This window comes from Benincasa hispida, chromosome 5, assembly GCF_009727055.1.
Source record: "Benincasa hispida cultivar B227 chromosome 5, ASM972705v1, whole genome shotgun sequence".
NCBI classification, from domain to species: Eukaryota; Viridiplantae; Streptophyta; class Magnoliopsida; order Cucurbitales; family Cucurbitaceae; genus Benincasa; species Benincasa hispida.
This window is the reverse complement of record NC_052353.1, coordinates 5,327,975-5,344,373: the sequence shown is the minus strand read 5'-3', so window position 1 is coordinate 5,344,373 and position 16,399 is coordinate 5,327,975.

Below are 16,399 nucleotides of genomic sequence, written 5' to 3'. Positions count from 1 at the left end.
ATGAAAACATTTTTACTTTATGTCCTCTAGGATTACCATGAAACCACCAATAACCTCCCACTCAATTAGTTTATTAGAGAAAAAGATGATAATTAATCCAGTTATTATTAATTATTATAAGCATAAATGATAACAACTTACCATACTATATTTATAACCTATAGTCTTTAATTTTCATTCTCATGAAACAAAAAAACAATAGCTCTTTTTATATTTCATGACACTTAATGTAAAAATCTTATTTACATTAATCCTCCACTTTATGTATCTCATATACTATACCGATTCATATCATATATAATCGATTACCTCTTGTCAATTTAAACATTTCAAATCAACACTAAGAAACTTATTCTCAACTTGAATCCATTGAGCTACTAAGGGAAACCTTATAGACTTGTAGCTCGATGCTCCAACTGTACATGAATAACGACTAAAACTCTTTAGTCACGAGATCCAACCATCCGGTTAACTGCAGGCATCCACTAAAGACATAGCTGAACTCTCCTCTACCACAAATATTATTATGTTGTCAATCTTAACCCAAATAAACAGTGTGATAACCATTCATAGATCGCTCTTAAGTACACTTCAGCCAATAACCATTATGCCCCTGTATTTACATCTAACCCTTAAGTACCATCAATCCCTCTAATGAACATTAATCAAGTCCTTACTAGACTAAGTACTCTCTTCCAAAGAGAAAGTTATGGGCAAACTATGTTCAAGCCCTAGAATTTCAGCCCTGAAGGGAGCATCTATCTATTATCCCTGCTTCGGGGAAGGAGTGAATCCATCTTTGTTGTAACTGAGTCTAACTTCCCAAATCAGACAAGTTCCCCAAAAAGGTAGGTTATGTGAGTTAAATTCTGGCCACTCTCACCCATACTTAATCAAAGACAAACCCCCAAAGGAAAAAGTTCTTCAAAACACTTTTTAGGACTGAGGTTCATGTCACCTATGGTCGTAGGTGAGATGTTAAGTTCTCTAGTGGTCATTTAATATTATAACTAAAATGACGGAAAATTTTCTACTACGAATGCGTATATCCTAAGTTCTAAATTTCTGACAGAAAAGAATAATAAATATATTACCATAAGTATACGAATCATCTTGTGGTCAGGTTGTAAATAATGGACATATACTACATTATGTATAGGACACCCCTCAACGTAGTATGTCTCTGCACAGAAGCTATAGATATTGAATATTAGTCCCACTAACGGTGAATTCTTAACACTCTAGTAGTTACAATACTTGTTAAGCCTCCACAAAGCACGTGTTCCTGGACACGAACTCTAGTACATATGATGCCATAGCCGATATACTATGTATAAATCCTCCATATTAATCCTTAGTAAACTGATCAGACTATCCATGAAGGATGTTGGCTCAGGTTATTACACTTGTGATATATAGAGCAGATACGATTCCACTCCTTTATATCCATAATACCATGCTAGTATATACGGTATTTCCAAATATCGAATAACCAGAGTCGAGATTGAGTGATGGATGTCACAAATGCCAGAATGAATAACTAACCTTATCCTTAATGACAGTTTAGAATTAAATGTAGCTTAATTCTAAATCATACAATAACAACCAAACTAAGTCTATGGGTGAGTGTATTTAATCAAGTCTACATGGACCACTTCAGAATCTACTATTAGATCACTTTCGTAACTCCTGTTCAATCTTCTGCACGTGAGATTAGTCAAACTTATACCTGCGAACATAATAAATGAAGTTTTGTAAAGGGTGCTTCTTTTGATTTTTATGGCGTAGAGTTGGCCAGATTTATTGTCGACTACAATATGCCTACCACTGTTGAGATTCGTCTGCGGAGTGGAGAGGCTAGAATACAGCATACGTGGAAGACATCACTCCCTTTCTCGGTTGGTTCTTTTAGGGGCAAGTAAATAAATTGCTCTCCATTAACCCAGATTGACTCGAGGTTCTTAAACAATGAGCGTCTCACTCCTATTACAGCTAGAAAACTCAATCAATGTCTTAACATCAATAGGAAGATATTCACCTAATGTAGAGTATCATAAGTAGATCGTAGTCCGTACATATGGGAACCTCATTCTTGACGTACTGGGCGGCTTAGACTGATTATATAGTGAAACTAGCGCACGTAATGAGCCAAAGAAAGAAACAGGGTAAAATACTATCTAGTCCCTGTAATATCGACACTATGTACAAACAAGCCCAAGTGAAGGTAGTGTATCACACGACCTGTTGAATGAGAGGGAAATGGCACCAATCACAAGTTCAGCTTCAAATTTTATTCGCTAAATACTGACAAACATATAAATCATATCTCCATACGGAAGAAGCATGATGATCTCTGGATATAATTGCATTGACTCGTATTATACCTATCAGGTAGGGTACTGGCGAATTTAGAGTGACACATGTCCGAATTGAAAATGTGTGAAATTTTCTCAATTAGTTAATTTATGTGTGAACGGTGAAAGTTTAATCCGTGTTCACTGCTATAGTGATGAGCTTCTAATCTGAAATGAATCAGTAAGTGATACGCAAATTAAACTAACTTAGTTTGGTTCCAAATGGTTGTCAATTAAGTATTTATATTGTAGAACCGAGATATTAATTTCTTGTATTTATATAGTAAATCTCATTTCAAATTACATATACATAAAGAAAGAAAAAAATATAAGTATATAAATTGAGTACACACCTTAAAAATTCCTAGAATTATCAAGTCTCTAATAAGGTCTAAAACTAAGTATGTGGAGCCCAGGTCAGGAATTATAAACCCATTATAAAGTTGCATGAGAATAAATATTTTAGCAATTACGATATACGACATAATCTCGTAAATAGTGATGAACTTGGAGTATACTCATATTATATATAATTTTAAAAATAGTTAAATAGAAAGATCTAACTCTTTAGTATTTAAATACTATTAGATGATATCACTCACTCAGAGGCGATAATTATAACTGTATGTAATAGTTAACATGTGACACTCAGTTAAAATAATTAAACTTAAGATATCCTTCAGATGGGTAGTATATGATTAGATTATTACTACATCACACAATTTAATTTCTTTATTATTAGCAAGTGAAGGTATCTAAACTCGTAACTCTAAACAGGCAACGGAGAGAGGTACTCCTATGTAAATGTAGTGTGGCTATTTCCTCCTCATTTAGTGAGAGCGAGCGAATAATAGAAGCACTCATCGGAAATCAACTACATAACTACTCTCATCAAATCTGATCCACACCACTCTATACTTATTGTGCACCTCTACTACTACTCTCCTTCCTACTTATTCGACATTCTTCAATTCGAAGAACAATCGTATTCCTCTCACCCTATAAATTCGATACATGCAGGCACATACGGCCCCTCATACAAAGCGAGGGCAGACAGTGCTTGCACTCTTTTGTATTCTTGAGAATAGCAAGTACAAATACTCTTCCAAGAACTCTACTTTCAAAAGCTTCAAAGGTGATTCTATCGTCGGTTGATTGGGTTCCAGAAGTCGTGAGTTGATCTCCTGGTCTAGAGATACTGGTAAGAGAAAGGATTTTTCCACGTGCATGATCGTACTTCGATGGGAAAAGCAACTCGTACATAGTACGATGCCTGTATACGGCGGCAAGACATAATGTTCTCACTCAAATATATAACTACCTCTTAAAAGGTGTTACTCGCTTAATAGGCGCTGCATCTATAAGGTATAGATAGGGCCTGGAATGGTTTATTGATATATGAATACAAATGTGTTAATTCTTCTCCCTCCTAAATAAAGTGCTTCTCTCATAACACTCTTAGAGGCTTCCAAAGATTCTCTCATCACTCAAAAGGCGTGAAAGCTTACTCTGCCATCCTCCATGCGTATTCACTCACGGCATGCAAGAACCTATTGGTACTAATAGAATAAGCAGTTGACCCTTTTCCAGGACCTGGTGAATTTCAAATGAAGTGCTCACATTCTACTCTCGCTCTCTCACCCTACTTGTGATTCGGGTGGTCCATAAAGCGGAGTGTCAAATCAGCGCAATGAGTATGGAGCAAAAAGGCAGGTAAGTGACCTTTGATAGAGAGATAATTATTAACTCTCCAAAAACAACATTATTTAGCGTAACTCTTAAAACGTTATCAATAGTTACTCCTGCATAGATGTAGTAGGAAAGGTATTCAATCTCTACTATTTTACAGTATACTCTAAATATTTTATAGAGTGTAGTAAGTATACTCTCTATTGGAAAGACAACATTAGCACTCGGTAACACTTTCCAAGACTATCATGGCAAATCGCATGGATCGCTAATCGGCACAAAACGAACGTATATGTGACTATACTTAAACTATAAACTGAGTTGCTCGCACACACGAGGGTGTATTTATGTTCACGTTCTTTCCGAAGTTCGAGATGGTCAGTCACTATGAGCGGACTCCTAATACTATCAGACCCACAATTTAGCTTGTATTATTACGAGAGAATCAGAGTGAGGAAATCTTCACGCTTCAAAGATGGTATAGATATTAGGCATTAGTGTGGATTAGAGTCGAAACCACCATCGCATTCAAAATCAACCTCAACATCAAAACTCTTCAATACGCATAATCCCACGGAAATTAAGATTTCAATCTCCATGAAAACACGTTGCTATCTCGGAAGGATCATCGGGTATTAGGGTTGAAACCAAACAATATCAATGTCACTACAAACCAGGCATATGCCGAAGCATGGTAATAAATGATCTCGCAGAAGAGTGATGTACGCCTCTCCATACGGGTAATATCTCGCTAATCTCTCTCGATTGCGTAGTCGGGAATGCGAGCTGCTCCTCTATATATAATAGACAGTACCGCCAATAACAAAAAGGCATTAGAGACCTGACCAAGAATAAGAACGCTATGAACCTCCAGAAGATCACCCCAAAGCTATAGGCCTCTACATGTACGTATAATGGGGAATAAAGGCGTAATGCGATCCATCTATGATACATTAAAGTACCTCCCATAGATCGGATCAACAATGGATGCTATAGGAAAGATGGCGATGAGTCATCATCTAGGGCATGGATAGTTTCCTATCAGAGGGTCGCTTGATGGATCCGCTGCCATAGAGACTGTCCCTTAAGAAAGATAACAATACTGGAGCTGTCCGAGTGTAACTGATAAGTCCTATACCCGTGAGACATGCACAAGGAGGAATCCACTCCAGTGTGAAGAGTGTGTCAGGATGTCTGTGTGATGGCAGTGATTATGTTATGTGTGAAGGAAGACATCGTACCATTCAATTAGTGAACTCTAGCTCAATACATCATGTGAGCCATGCAAGACCCAAATTCGCCAATGTATACCCTCGTAATCTGGTACGAAAGGAGAGAATGAGGAACTTCTCTCTTAATGAAAGGTTGTAGTGAGTTAGTACTGCATGCTCGAAATAGGTCCTACAGAGATCCTCTCACGAATTCTAGATTATAACACTCGAGTTAACTCCAGATAAACACCATAATTAGGGCTTATAACACCAGTAATAATGTGACGGGCATAACAAGAATAAGCTCCGTCCATAAGTCTAGATAAGAGTACTCATGAAATTCCACAACAGTCACAAAGTCTATTTCACACAACAGTTACTCACGCAAGAGAAATGGACACAAATCATACAATGACGAACGGTGTATAAAACAGTAACCACCTAAGCTACTTGCACAGCGAAACGTCAGTAACGCGCCTCCAAACACAACTAGCAGATAACATTACGCACCTCTGTTGCCCTTACTTGTCAGTTTTAGGGACTTCTCACACTAAGTATCTAATAAGCTGTGGCCCTCGGTTGGCACAGGGATATGATCAACCCAAAAAGGTCTCCATAAGAGCTCAGGCAGGCCAGGAATTCAACCTGATGACGCGAAATACGTGAGACGTACTGGATTAGCAAAAGGAGCTTCTTTAACATGATGAATATTCCCTAAGCGGTGGGAGCTTAGTAGCTCCCAGTGAGTGACTATTAGGAATCTATATTACACCATGATTACATCAAACTTAATCCAACATAGAAAAGGAAAGACCGGATGGAGGTGGCCCACTCTCCTGCAACAAAAAGTACACCCTTTCTCCTAAAGAGTTAAAACTTACCCTGTGATTTATTGCTATTCTTAAACATCATTTTAAACATCTTTTATTTCCCTGAGATTTATACAACCTCCAAAGATGAGGCATACGGTGTCCTTTGCCGCAGTCTACTGGATGGACCCAACGGTCTGGTTACTGGGCAAGGGAGAAGACTTGGCTACTTTTCAGAAGCCTTCTCTTTATTGGTGCGGTACTTATGGAACCTATAGGGAGAACTTCACTTAGAATAAACTGTGAAGAACCTCGTCATTCAAGAAGAGAACCCTACGTAAGCGTGGGGCATTGTGAGTAACTTCAGCTATAGTTCAAAGAGTACCGGTCAAACATTTTCAGTCTTTAAGTTTTAAGCTTTTCTCTGTGATCACTTTCCATACCTTCCGCTACAGCTTAGAGAAAATAAAAAGAAAAATGTTGCTATCTTACCCAGAACTTGTATCATGCTTTTTTACACACAGGACTCATTCCATCATAGCCTTCCTTCAGAATGGCATGCTTTAACAAGGAACTTAACTTTTTGGTAATGGGAATTCACACCATACCTAGGCATGGCGGGTTAAAACATATACAAGTGGAATTATGTATTACGCTCTGAATGTTGGCATAGTCAGAAATTAAATATTTATTACTCGAGGAAGGTATGAAATTTCATCCATCAACATCACTGCAACCTACATTGGTCTTATGGGCATAAGTATTAAAAGGCATGTAAGGTTCAATTTTTTTTAAATATCTCTGATTAGATCAGTCGTGATTGAGACTCACATCTATAACAGAACAAGGGATAAGTATATACTCCCTTCTTGCTCAGGCTGCTTCTCGGCCTGAAAGGACATAATTTTCCGAGTTTACAGAGAAGGCAATTACTCTCTGTTAGTACGAATTCATTGAATCGAGAAGTGCCTCTGCAAGGAACTAGTCAGAGAACTAGACCAATGAAACTTATTATTGCAGACAAAAAAGGTGCAAACAGAATTACTAGCCAAAGATCATTCTGAATCAATCAATTAACAAAGGTTGAGATTCCGCCTGTGGATTAAGAGGAGAGAGCATCAAATCAGTCTGGATCTTATGTGACGAGGTAGAGGAATTTTAGAAATTTCCAGGCTAGATTCCTAATCTTATCTTAGATAGTCTTCAGTTTACAGATGGTTATAATCGCTTAGGTGTGCTCCACACTTCTACGGCCCATCTCGGCATCTAGTGCACGGCTCTTCTTATTCTATTTAGTACATCTCGTACAAGGGCCTGAAACTTATACTACTCCTTACGTAGTAAACGGGCTACTGTTTACGCACGGAATTTTCTTAGAGATGCCTATTGTTTACACACACATCTCGCATAAAGTTTCACTCTTATGCATATCGATGATGTTAAGTGTCGAGACCTCTTTTTTATATGAAAGCCTTCTATAGTCTGAGGAACAAATTGCTAAAGATTTTTCCTTATAAAGTCTACTGAAATTATGGAGACTTATTTCTTACGCGCGTTATTAAAAAACAAAAATTAATTCAAGTCCGATAAAATTCCTTTGTAGTGGCCCTCTGACCTTCCAGAGTGCACTAACACACGCATGGCAGGGCCAATGCTTGCATTTTAATTTCGGATGAAGAATCTACGTGCCACATAATACGCATGTCTAATCTCACTATGTCTCTCTCTGAATCTATGGTTCGTTCATGTGACCTATCCGACGTATGAAAACTCTTCTCCCGTCACAAAAGGCATAAAACATATAAAATAAATCATTGCGTGAAAAAAACGGCAACTTCAAATTTGCTATAATGCATCTCAGAGATAACTCACTAGAAATAGTCTGTCCTCATGTCATTGGCTAACTATACTCTGTACACGCGCTGATCATCATCGGATAAGATTACGAAACTGGTTTCTACATATTCTATTCTCTTCCCTGAATGTGGTCTCCTGCAGGTGTTCAATGTCAAGGCTGCCACCTTCATCCCGCACTTTAGTCGCGCGCGAATTATATGTCTTGCTCCTCTTCAAATGTCAAATTATACTTAGATGAGTATATCTCTTACTTCATTTCCGCTCTACCTGGAATACGCCATAATAAGGTTTAAACCATGAATCTTCCAACTTATCAAATAGACTGACAGGCGGAACAAGAAGGAAAAAATAGATGATCCTAACTATTACGCAGCCCAGGTCATTCAAATCAGCATATTCTAGTGTAGTCACTTCTATAGTGTGAAAACTAAGGGTCTGCTGTGTCGACTAGCTGCACCTCAGGAACGCTTACTTGAAGATATGGCCTACATGTGATAGAAAGTAAGCCATCTCGAGCTATAATAGATCTTAGCAGTGAAACTAGCTCAGATTAAATCACTATATCAATAGAAAGTAAGATACTCAGTCTATGCTCAGTATGTAAGCCTCTTCTAGCAAATGTGTCTCTAAGTGCCCAATACTGTCCTTGTTCGATCATGAGTATCCACCATACCAACTTGCTTATACAAGAGATCGCTCACTATATTAACATGTTGCCGATCAGTTTTGTGGAATCCAAGGACCTTATAGTTGTTTGGTTCCAACAGAGATCTTCAGACAACAAATTCCGAAAAAGAAAGACTTGAGCTTTTTGAAGATTGACAACGAAGGGTGGATGAGTAGTGACTCATCGAAAGTACGCTGACAAGCGCCTAATATATTCTCACCCTCGAGAATATGCTAAATCTACGTCTGGGGCCTCTCCTCGTTAAGTAAATCCCTTATGAGCTGTCCACTGTAGAGTTCCATGGCTAATGAAAAAAATGTAACATAAGGACTCATAGTAAAAGAAAAGGGCAAAAAATCATGATACACAACTCACGTGTGCGAAAGCATAACGTCAACATGACACATGTATATGACTCAGAAGGAGACAAAAGGACTTCCCTCAATTCCGAATACAATACTCCATAACGGCCAGGCAACTCCGGTGAGACCTTGCAATATTCTCCTCATAGATAGCCTATCTCTCATGAGTACTACACACCGGCCCGAGCAAACTAGCATATATTCAGGAGACTGTCCAAGTTATCACCTCATGACCACAATCTCCCTCCTCCGCAACATCCGGATAGTGGGATAGGTCGAGATTCCGTCACAATCCCACAATATGGTGCAGACATGTGTAGGTAGAATTAGTGACAGTACGGTCCTCAAAGACTCAGAAAAATGAAACAAAAAGAACTTCTATCTTCCGGACTCTATAAATGTCTATTGGTAAGTGCTCTTCTAATACGGTATTCAGGCATAGCTCTGCTGTCGCTCGATCCTCATCTTCGAAGGATATGTCACAGCCTGAAGATGATAATGCCACCTTGATAAGCTTCACCATCTCCGGTGTGAACTAATAATGAGCCCGAAGATAAAGATAGTGTAGTCCTATATCTCGTCCGACTAACTGGCGACTTACTACTGTTCCTGCCACTGTCGGAGAATCTTCAGCATTCGCAAAAGAAGTCGTCCACTACTGTAATCAATCGCTCCTCATAGGAGTGCAGACACGATGATATCTCAGAATCACTCAGCATGTAGCGCATGTATAGCAAAACCGAGGTATCTGCTTTTGATCTGATCTACACAATGCGGGCAAACAAGTGATTCTAACTCGTCAACGCGCTCAGTGTTGGAAAAAATTCTTGAATAGGTCAACATACACTATACGTTATGAGCATGACAAATATTACGCATCACCAAATCTGATTCACACGCTCGTGTTCTTCACGCAATGAAGAGGAAATTTCTGGTTCGACTATAGTGATTTAAGTAATATTCGCGTATACTTGGACTTGAGTCTCAGCACAGCTATGATGACGTCGAAATCAATGCATCTGACCGTTACAATGTACATAATCGACCTAGTATATGAGAGGATATCTGCACCCATAGCACTTATGTAGATGAAATTAGGCTATCTGAAGATATTAAATGAATATATGTAAGCTCCCACTCAACATAGTCTCGTAATGATATGCGCATAAACAATGGTCATAGTACTCGCTCGCACTAGACCTCCGCGGCACCTCCAATAAAGTTAAAAATCTGTGACGGCTGTCAAAATACACAATAAAATGTTCTAGTAGATACGAACTATGTTACGATTGATATGCCTGTATAATATAGTAAGATGCTATCTATAGGCAAACTTCTAAAGAGATTAAGTTACACTCGGAACCTCGCGCATTGTAGATATAGAATACGTGAAATCAATAATTCTACTATATCAAATGCCTATCAGATACCATATCCTTATAGAAGTATAGGATCCTAGTCTATTTAATAGGAGCGGTATGTAGACAGAATCCAAACAGAAAATCCATGTCACACTTGTGAAAGAAACTCAAGGTTTAGTCCAGGTTAAAAAAAAACCACAACTGAACTCAACTCATGAATTCCGAACCATCCTGATTTCTTTAAGGTACCGAATGAAGGTGAAACGCTGAAATATAATTAATTTCCTAGACGTGCTCCTTCTCAAAGAAGACTCTCATCACTAGTACGCACAAACAACCCCATATAAAACCTAAAGTGCAACATAACTAAAGATACTACTACCATGATCTTTCGCTATCATCGGCTTTGATTAATGGCCATCGTCAAGTAAAAGATCTCTAACTCTAGGAAACATCAGATCTATTGTTAAAATCTGTTTCTCGCCTTGCCCCTGTTGGGAGCGGCAAAACAATGGGTTTGAAGGATGTTTCATCCCATCTAAGAGCAACAGCAATAATAAGCAAGTCAAGCAACACATTGAGAATATAGACTCTGTCGTTCTCATCTTTAAATCAAAATTAGATGCTCCTCCATTCTTCAAGTCAGAGGCTTCGTCCGATTGCTCTTCAATCTTTCAAGTTCAAAGGCCTTCCATTTCAATGCTCCTCCATCGGTGTGAAGTTATAAAAGATTTCAGTCCGATGCTGTCAGTTTTTCATGCGTTCATCAAACTCCAAATGCCGAAGAACAATTTGGTCTACATGCTCGTATTATTAGCTAGCATCATTTCCAGTGCTCCCTCTTCCACTCGGCTTATGTTCTCTCTCAAGTGCGTAAAAGGGACAGTCTATGCTTGCGTCGATGCCTCTTTCATTAATTGTAAAGTTCCAAAAAGGCCCTATTGTTACAATCACGGGAATAGTTTGGGTTCGTCCATCCGTGTAAGCTCTCACAAAGGTTGGCTTCGTTGTGGTTTTGGGCCAATTCCACGAAGTTGTGCCCTGCTGTTAGTTTTTGATACGAAAGAGTTGAGCGAAATAGACCAGTAAGAGGACACCCATGCTCCAGTGCTCTCTTCATAGGGTTAAGAACTCAGGAGGGGCAACACATCTCGGGCTAGACACCATTGGTGGTTGGTAACATGGAACATCTCAATGTGTGCCATACCTTCAAGTGAGTATCAAAGGGACAGAGAGTGTGCGATGTGCCGGCTACGGTCGACTCTGAGTCTCCTCTCAAATGGATAGCAAGATGCTCTACGGCCTAATAATTCATGACGCAGCTTCGCTTTCATCTCAAACTATTGATCGATGACTGGCTTTACACTGTAGTACTTAAAGTCGTGGCGTGGATTCGTTTCCATCTCCAAAACTCATGTGAACTAGTTGGTTGCTCTGATGGTGGGTTCACCGGGTGACGGTGTTGGCCGCGGTGCTGATGTCGGCTTCGTTTCCATTCTCGAAGCACTGAATTGATGCGAATTCCCCGCCGCTGATACAGATGGGTTCAAAGAGTGTCGATGGTACCCGGTTTCGTTTCCTACTTCTAAATAAGTACTTAGAGATAGAGAAATTCGACGCATACGTCTGCGTCGAGAGGCCTTGGGAAGTCGGAAGAGTCTACGGCATACATCACCCAAGAAAATGGTGGGTAATGGTTATACACAGACAGTCAAAATGTGCACGCGGCATAATGGGTTTGGTTTATCGTGAGACAGAGGGGCGGTCTTTCTACCTACAATCATTACCGAGCACGGACATACTTCTCTTTGAGTCCAATTCTCCTCTTCCTGCGCTGTCTTAGCCTTTTCGATTTAGTTTCGAGGTGACAAGCTCCCACCGGTCCCCGATGCCTAGTGCATTTTTCGCGACTTGGTCGCAGAAAGGAATCGGACTCGACTATGCCCGGACACCTTTGACATTCCGTCGCTTATCTCTTCCGTTATTCTGTGCTCTCATTCTTTCTTCCTTCTATATTAAGGTTCTTCGCCTTGCTTATTCCGGCTCATTTCTTTCTACTGGCCGATCTTCCTATGGTGCGTTCTATCTTCCTCAGTACCTTTCCCTGTATTTCTCTACATTCTTTGGGTGCCGCAATCCAATGCGCCCTGCAAGTAACCTCATCACACACCAATGGCGGCCAAAAATGCCTATCGAGGATCCGTTCCTCGTGGACTGAGAGATATGTATTGCCTTGTTCAGGGACCATGGCCCTAACCATGCGTGTCTTGCACGACTTCCAGTGCTCAGCGACACGGAGCAGCACTCTACTAGCTCTAGACTCTTCTCACTATGTATCCTCTACTCTTCAAGCCGCCGATGATCGAACTTGGGGCGAGGAGTTGATATAGGGCCTATTGCGGGAGCCCTCCCTACTCTCGCACAAGATCAACGATACGAAAACAACACGAGCGGCAGCATACAAGGGTAGACCTTTTTCGAGATCCTCCTTAGGGTGATCAATACAGAGAGTTTGTAGCCTTTGCGAGAGCTCTCCATGACGATCAAGGATGTTTACGAACGGTGCTACAAAGTAGTAAAACCTTTTTGGGAATTCCATCTAGTGGTAAATCGAATGTGGGAGTTGTAATAGAAGCCTTTGAAGAGCCCTCCCATGAAGACGAACTCTGTTCAAATTTATTGATGGAAAATTTTCTCGAAGTAAAGCGTGGTCCATCCAGTATTGAATATCTCGTTATCCCTCCTGTTGTGTTGTTATGGGTGGGTGGGCCCTACTTGCCACTTTGTTACTATGTGCCGGGGCAGGCATTTGCAGTGATGTTGATTTCTCGCCTCCATCAAGCCTTGGTGTTGTGTGTTGGCTTCGCATCATCTAGCTCTACACCGCCGTCCAGGCCATTTCGCTCCTCTACCCATATTTCATAGTTTCATCTGGGGTGCAAATATAAAGAGAGTGATTATGATAGCTGGGTGGCTGCTGTCAGGATACACGAGTGCCCCAAGACGAAGTACGATGAGATTAAAAAAAAAAAACTTGTTTATGTTTTTGCTTCTTTGGATGCACCGTACATCCTTTACAAAAAAATAGTAGAAGGGGACAAGTTTAGTAAAAAAAATATAATTAATAATAAAAAGAGAGCAAAAAAAGAAAAGAAAAAAAGAAACTTCTAAAGAAAAAAAAAAGAGATGAAAGAAATTTAAAAAAAAACATGTAAAAAAGAAGGAAAAAAAAGAAGAAAAAGAGAGAGAGGAAAAAAAAGAAGAAGAAAAAAAAAAAAACATGGTGAAAAAAATTAAGCAAAAAAAAAAAAGAAAAAATCTAATATAAAACAAAAAGGAAGGGAGCCCTAATTCCCCATCTTTTCCTTTTTCTTTTCTCCCTTCTCCTCATTTTACACTTTCCACTCATTCAAGGTTGATTTGCCAATCCGACGTCCGATTGACAAAGGATTTTAAAGAATGTAAGATCGAAAGAGAATCACAATTCAAACTGCAAAAGACGTTAAGAACGGAAGGAGAAACACTACAAGAGAAGAAGAGCATTTGGTCTTGCCAGTATTTTATTAGCTAAAGTTACATGGGATTATTTTTTTACTACTAATCAGTTGAAATCTTGATAAAATCATGGGTTACTCAACTTGATTACTATTTATTGTTGTTGTTGGAACTTGCGATTCTTTATTGAAATTAGTTTAAGAGTACAACAAAAAAGATCATGCTCGATTTGGAGGTACCTAATATTACGGGGTTCACGGTTTGGAGTTTGTGAATCCTTCCAGAATTTCAACGGCAAAGAGTTTAAGCTTAAGACTTGGATGGAGAATCTTGGCATAATGCCAACAGTTATGGAGAAGAATTCTCAAACTAAGGCTTAGGTATCGCTAGCCAACAAAGCAGAGGATGCTTAGCATAAAAAAAATTCATATAATATAAAATAATAATAATAATAAGGAGAATCTTCGCTCGAAATTTCCTCTCGCTGGGTGTCGCTCTCTCCCACAATCCGCTCGAATGCTTCTCGTTTGAACTCGCCGTTCTCTCCCAGATCTCACGTCTCTCAGTTGTCGCTCTCTCCACAATCTCGCTCTCTTCCAGTTGTACTCTCTATATATTCTTTACTCTCTTCTATTGTCGCTTCTTTACCATATCGCCTCTCCCCACTTTCTCGCTCTCTCCAACAAACTTCACATGCCTAATTGCAAGCACGGCAAACCGAAGATTATGAAAGGAGGAGTAATTGTGAACTTAGTCCACCGCCTTGGTGCCTTCAGAGAGACAACGTTGTTTTGGCAATTTCGAGAAATTCGTTATGAAGCGTGTTTATGATACCCAATGGCCTTGGCTGGTGGAAAAACCAATGTTCTGGACATTGAACTTGCTTCAACACCTTGAAGGATGTAAGATTCTTCTACATTTTCTACACTCTTCTCTCGTCCTCTTCTTTCTTGTCTTTCTCGGCAACTAGAGAAGTAGTGGCAACAGATATCATTCTTCTTCAGCTTGTTAAACGAATCGAATTCGATTTTCAAAATTATAGTTTCCTGATTGAAGTGGTAGTGGTATCACCATGATAGTTGGTAGGGTATCGCTGTGTATGGCTCTGGGTATCGCTGAATTAATGGCCTGAACTCAACTGGTAAATGGTTGGGTATCGTGGTTAATTGGCCCGATTTCGCTGGTAAGGTTTGGTATCACTGGTAATGTCTGATCTCGTGATAATAGTGGTATCACTGGTAATGGCCTGATCTCGCTAGTGAAGGCTGTCTTTCCAATACGTTGGCTTCTCCAAAATCTATTCCATTTAATGTTCATATCATATCCATTCAAATTGTGAAATTTAAAATCAACTATTATTCAAATCTCAGTCTAAAGCTTCTAATCCAAAATTTTTTTTTCTAAATTTCAAGCCAGCCAAATTAGGGGTAAGATAAATTGGTCAAATCTGTCCCAAAATATTAAAAATTTGGCTATTATCCCAAATTTATCAATATTCGAATGACTGGGGTTTTAACCTTGTAATTGAGTTGGTGATGTGAAATAAAATGTTCGAGGTCCAAAAAATTTGGCTTTATTCCAATTTTATTCTCAAAATATTTTAAATCAATCTTTAGTTTCTATTACTCATTTCTCAAGTTAAAACTTGAGCATATCCCGAATTTTTATCTAACAAAATTGATTAAGATTTTAATTTCACCCCAAATTCTATTCCGAATTCGAAATTAAATTAAAATTTGCAATTAAAGTGGAACATAAAATTTCTACCTTTAGTTCAAATTTTAAAGTTATTAGCGAAAGTGTGTTCAAAACGGACAAAGATTTCAAATCAAAATTTTGAGCTAAATTTCTCATATTTTGATTATCATGATGAGGCATCAAATTAAAAAGAGTCAAAAAATCATTTACTTTTTGGATCTCAAATAAACATTTTTTTTCAAGATTCGATCCATCCCATATACGTGCATAAATCTCGAAAAGGTGGGCCTTGTTGTAATGAGAAATTTTTGGGAAATATAAATCAATCAAAGTCACCATGTCGGTTGTCTAAATAATTAAACGACGGCGAATTATTTCTCCTAAATCTATTGACTTGTGGGAACCCAATTAGAGAGTTGACACATGTTCCGAATTGAATTGAATATACAATGTTCGATGGACGGTTCATGCGCGAATGAAATCAGATGAGATTAATTGGTTCCAATTTTTTAATACTATTTTGGGCTTAAAGGTCCAAACTACAATAAAAAAAATGGGTGCTGGGGAATTTGGACCCAAAAAAAATTTTCCCAGAATCAGCCCAAAACAACCCTAATAATTAGGCCCAAGGGTCAGCCCATGGACCAACCAGCCCCACGACGCCCACTTGAGAACTCTATAATAAAGAAGTTCTCATTCATTTTAAGGGCAGCATTTTCTACACTCAGTTCTACATAGGACCCGAAAGGAGAGAATTCACTAGGAATCAAGCAGAGGTTCCCCAAGACATCCTGAAGCTGCACTCTATAAGGCAGAAGAGACTTATGATGTGAAAATACAAATACCTCTTCCAGGACTTCTACTTCGACTCCTGAATTTGTACTTCTATAAAACAG